We start from the raw sequence: 5,791 nt of genomic DNA on the forward strand, positions 1-5,791 counted from the left end.
CAGTACCGTCAGTGCTGTTCACAAGGGCAGGGTGCCTCGTGTTCAGCAGATTTTGCAGAAGATGTCTCAAGCCTTGTCAACAGCGAGATGCAATAGAATCTTATTTCTAAGTTTTACCTAAAATTAGGCAAACTAAGATTGAAGTCTAATGTTTGCTCCAAACACGCCAGTTACAACCTGATCTTTTTCTACTTGTCTCCACTTTCCTTTTTGTTCTCACTCTTGTCTGCTTCAGAGTATGAGTTTATTTTCTTGTCTCTCTGCAGACTGTCACCTCAGTGCCAGAGATAACCACAGGCAGTCCACAGCAATCCCATGGACATGCAGGAGTCACTCTGACTGCAGTGACATGACAACAGCATCTCCAATCCTCTGCACTGGAGGTGTTGCCTTTGCTTTCCATGAATCTATTCTTCTAAATGCCTGCTCAGTCTAGATAAAACTAAATTTAAAAAAAATCACCTCTAGGCAAAAAGAAATGCTCATGTATCAGAGAGGCCCTTTGCAGGAAGTTTTCCTGTACTGCTCCAGGAGGTGCTTTGCCTGTGGGCTGGAACAGACAGCCCTGCTCCCAGGCCACTGTCCCTTGCAGCACTGGCAGCCTCTGCAGCACCTGATCTTGGTTCTCTGTGGTTGACAGCATGTGATGGGGTCTCAGGAACCACTCATGGGGAGGAACTTGTTCTTTCAATAGTTCTTAAGGAAACCCCACACTACCAGAGCTGGTAGCCCAGTTCCCATACCTGTGCCTTGCTTTGCCTGGGCAGCAGAGTTGTCCTGGCATTGGCACTGCTGGTAATCTGAATTAGGAGTTTCAGGGTGAAAGGAGCAGACTCATTTGTGCTCAGATCGCTCTTCTTGCATTTCTTTCCTTCCTTGGTCTCTGCCACCCTGTCCCCTGCTCCTGAACAACGTGACACAAGCCTGCCTACTCCTCTGCAGATTTTGCAAAGTGGCTCATCAGCCCTGCAGGGCTGGGTGTAAGGACATGACCAGGCTTATTGTAAGGGAACCCTGCCATCTTCCTCTTCTGTATGGTTTGCAGTAAGTGAAACCCTCCTTGCCCCTATCCACTAAGTGATACTTTCTTGGTAGTACAGATATGAGAAACACACGGGGTTTTGGCAAGGTGAAAGCCAATATATGAAACAAATGGAAGATACTCTTGCTGTTTACATGCTGCTAACACTCTCCTTCTCAACTGCCCATCAGTAGTTTTACCAAAGCAGTCACTGTTGCAAATATTTTAAGCTTGCTTTTTTTAGAGACTATTTTAATGAGAAGTCTATTAATACTTCTGTTTCTCTTACAAGTAACAGTCATTCATGACCTTTACTCATCTAGTGAATTTAAAATTTCAGTCAAGGATTCTGCCCTGGCCATGTCTCAGGTAACCACATAGTGTCTCTGATAATTTCACTTACTTTAACTGTGGGTGGCCCAGGCTGGAGGCTGAAGGTGTGGCCCTGGTTAGGTTCAGGAGTTGTATTTAGCTTTGCAAGGCTGTAGCCTTGCCTGTGCAGAGTCAACAGCAGGCTTCAGTCCTTCAAACATGTACTTAGGTGCTTTACACCGAGGCCAGCTGAGTGACTCAGAGCATGAAATGAAGCACAGGTGTGGATCTTAGCAGGAGCGGACACTTTGCCTTATGAACTAGGCCAGGCTGTGATATACTGTTACCCTGGGCGAGCTGAATAAGTAGTGTTTGCCTCAGTTTCTTTGTATGTAAAATAGAGATAGTTCAGTATTGGAAAGTTCTCAAGATCCTTGACTGGAAGTTACTATTAAAAAATTAAATTTATCATTAAAAAGACATGTTGCTAAGGGGTAAATGGCAAGGAGGAAAAGTTAAAAATACCTATGGCATCCTATTTTCTATTAGTTGCTATTTACATTATTTAGTTCAAATGAGAGGAATTATTTCCACTAGATAAACTTTTCTGGAGAAGAGCAGAGTTAGGCTCCAATTAGTAAGAAGATCTGTATTCACACACTGTATACAGCTACACTGTCTTCAAAACCTCACCGCGAACACCTGCCATTCCTCTGTTTGCTGCCTCCCTCCTCATCATAGTGTCTGTGAGCAGCCTCTTTGCGGTGTTTCATCCTCTCCGGGGTAACTGCCGTGGCTTTTAACTGCCGAGCACCTGCACCAGCGTTGTGTAAGGTGGGCAATGTGGAACAGGATATGAAAACACCAGCACGAGCAGCAAAAGGCACCAGTCAGCTTCACAAAGCCAGTGCTGGCAGGCAGATCTGCATCAGGTCTGCGAACTGATGAACAGCACTGCCTCACCTTGAAGCCAGGTAAAATCTGTTGCTGAATACTCCGGGGCATTAAATTAATCCTGGCACTAGTCCTGATCCTCGTCTTACTGATTTCACTCCAGACAGGACTGCACCTGAGCTGATGGATCTCAAAACGCTACAAAATCTGTAACAGAACTGGCGATTTTTTCAAAAGGATGCCTATGGCCTCTGTGCTTATTATACATTATGTCCTCAAATCAAATAATTTAAAGCTCATGTTCCTTAATGCTTCAAGCCAAAGGCATCTTAATGACATAAATTTGCCTTAATTAATTCTAACATTCTACAGTTTGCTCTATTACTTGCTGCCACTGTAGAAAGAACAGGCCATATTCTCAATTATGTAAATAAATATTATTTATTAAAATCAAGATTTCCTGTTCCTCCCATATTTGCTATGGAGAACATCACCTTTGCTTAATCTTATTATTGTGACTATACTACCCATGTGAATAGTCATCCAGACATCTAGCATTTCATATGTCAGGAATATTTAAAATTGTAGCAAGTGGGATAAGAAGATGTATTTTCTACAATTTTTTGGAAAAAATTGTAAGTCTTCTGTCTTCAAAATATTTGGTAGAAATTTTCAACTTTAAAAAATGGAATTTGAAAATGTTATCCATTCGGTTGCTGAAAAAAATGGCAAATTTTGAATGGAGCCAGAATTTTCAACAAACTTTTTCGGGGGAAATATATGCTATTTGTAAGGAAGTGTTTGTTTGTTTGTTTGCTTATAACTGACATTTTAGAAGAATCTAAATATCTCATAAAATTAAATAATTTTATCTCACTTAAAATACAAGCTACCGTTCTGGTATTCAGCAAGGTGTGGTGCCACTCTTTGATTCAGTTGGTTTTGTCATCTTACCAGCATATTAAATATATTTTTGACTTGCATTTTCATATTCTTTAATCGAAACAATAAAAGCCAAAGCTGGCAATCTCCTCCATCATCATGCATATATTTCCTGCTTGGAACAAAATGTGAAACTTCAGCTACGTGCCAAGCAAGCAGGGCAAAGCCAGGTTTGTAGAAACAGAGATTATTTTTTGTTTAAACTTGTAGGAGAAAAACATGCGTGCTTTCAGGCACTCAGTCCTTTCTGGAACCCAGAAAAGTCACCAGCCTGAAATAGAAAGAGGAACCTCGTATTGCTGTGGGTTTAGAGGGAGGCTGAAAATCCCATTTCATGTTCAGTTGTGTTGTGTAACTTCTTAAGCCTTTTTTTTTCCATTAGCAGTCACAGTCCTTTCTTCCCAGTGTTTGCATTAACATGATTAATTTTATTGTGAATAGGTTCAAAATGGTAAGGAATTCCCATGTTGTGGTAAAAGGATACAGGGTCAAGTAATACAGGACTGAATGTATTTAAAATGCTAAAAGCACTGTAAAATGAGTAGTGCCCCAGTCCTGCAGCTCTTCACGCACACGCACCCTCCCGGCACATCCACAGGCTCAGAGGTGGCTGAGTGTCCGAGCCAGGGAGAACTGGTGCTGCAGGGAAAGGGAATTTTACTTCCCTCTTCAAGGGGAACGGCATTAGTCACTAACCTGTGGCCTTTCCAAACTGAACTGACTTTATTGAATGAAAATGCAAATCAGCCATTAAAAATGCATGTGTATGGCAGCATGAAAGTGAATTTACCATGAAATTAATTTCAGATAGGGAAAAAAAAAAACTAGATGCAATTTTTCCCAGTAGTGTTTCTTACAGTCCTTCAGGCATGGCGTTCCCATTGCCTGCCGCGGGAGCTTCAGAAGCTGGGCAGCTGCAGAGGCTGGCAGGGACTGCTGAAGGGATTGATCCATAATCTTCCCTGACATTTGGTAGCCTCACATCAGTTAGTTCTTGTTGAGCATATTCTGAACCACCCACAGTATTTTATGATTATAATCCTTAGGGGGTATTTTCTTATCGTTGGTCACAGATTACAAATGGTTGTCCCCTCCTGGATCTCTTGAAACTGTCTGATTCTTCCCCTAAAATGCTTGCAACTCCCATCTGCTTGTGACAGAAAATGTATTGCATTTATTGTCTTGCAATATGGAAAATTTGATGGAAGTAAAACAGAGAGACTCTAACCAAATCTGGAGAGGATGGGCTTGATCCTGTCTCAGCACTGTACTTCCCACCTGAACAAGTGATTGAAATCTATGATGTAACGCACTGGATCAAAATTATAATATATTGCACCATATCCAACATACTTTGGAAAGCTGCAGCTACCACACTTTCATGAATAATTCTTAATGTAATGAAATAGTTTTGACTTGAAAAAAGCAAATTATGAGTAACAACTTTTCATACAATTAGTCAGGCAAGGTGTTGGTCTGGCATTCAGCTAGAGTCAGAATTTGGGATGGGTGCAGTGTTTGTCCTTAGAACTGATAGAGTCTTTATCTGTGGCCATGATATACAGCAGGAGGGTGAGCAGTTCTGTCTTACCTTAAATTGCTGTTTCTTACATACTGGCTATTGCTGTTCAGTGCCAAATAGGTTACATACTGTACATTCTGCTATAATTGATAACCCAAATAAAAGCTATAACTCTATCAGCAATGGCAAAACTCCTAGCATTAGGAAACTGGTGAACATGACAAGAATATAATCATTGTGGACTGTGACACTTTTCTGAGTCAAATCTCTTTACATCAACTCTCAGGAGTAACATCAGGCAGGAGGATTGAACTTTTAGAAAAAAAAATGTTAGCAACAGGTAAAAAAACTGGGAGAGAAGGGACTGATTGTCTAACAGGCACAGACCCAACACCAGGGCATGGAAAAAAAATCATAGTAATCTTCAAGGATGCATTTCTAATCAGCATTTCTTCTTATAAAGGAAGGTGTTGCTGATTGCTCAGCCCCTGTCAGAACTGAGCTGATGGGAACTCATACCCTCCATGTTATGCTGGGAGTGAGATTCATGGATGCATTTCCCCACCAAAAAATGAGATTAATTGACAGTTCTTAAAGTCTGGGCAATAGTGTGAGTATGTATAAGTTACACATCCCATTCCTGACTCCTTCCAGGCAGACCAGGCTGCTCTGCAAGGTCTTTACAGCCACATGGGAGGCTTTGGCAGTGGTGACAGCATGTAGCTGTCTAGTACTTGGTGTCCTTCACAGTCCCAATGCTGCCTCTGTGCTGATACTCCAACCTACCCCGCATCTCATTACCCTCCTGGAGGGAGATACTGTTTGGCTCTGCTGCCTTTTGGGGTCTCAGGAAGGGCAGGGAGTATTTGCCTTTGATCCCTCATTGTTTTGCTGTCACAATGACACCCGTGGGATGCTGCAAAATACCAGTGCAAGTTTGCTGTGGCAGATTTCCTGCTATGACAGCCTTTTACCAGAGTCCTGCCAAAATTCTCACTGCTCACTTTGTGCCCATAGCCTATTGTTGGGCTCTGCTCCTCTTACTGAGCCACCTAATAGCAACGATAGGGCTGAGTCAAGGACCTCTCTGACCCTTAAAT

The 5,791-nt window shown here is 42.0% G+C and overlaps 1 protein-coding gene across 1 annotated transcript in view; it reads right to left on the reverse strand.

Moving 5' to 3' along the window:
• VSIG1 (V-set and immunoglobulin domain containing 1) overlaps nucleotides 1–5,791 on the reverse strand; it is a 21,976-nt gene that overhangs the window by 12,219 nt on the left and 3,966 nt on the right. The window lies entirely within an intron of this gene.

Source organism: Antrostomus carolinensis, unplaced genomic scaffold, assembly GCF_000700745.2.
Source record: "Antrostomus carolinensis isolate BGI_N321 unplaced genomic scaffold, ASM70074v2 scaffold24038, whole genome shotgun sequence".
Taxonomy (NCBI): Eukaryota; Metazoa; Chordata; class Aves; order Caprimulgiformes; family Caprimulgidae; genus Antrostomus; species Antrostomus carolinensis.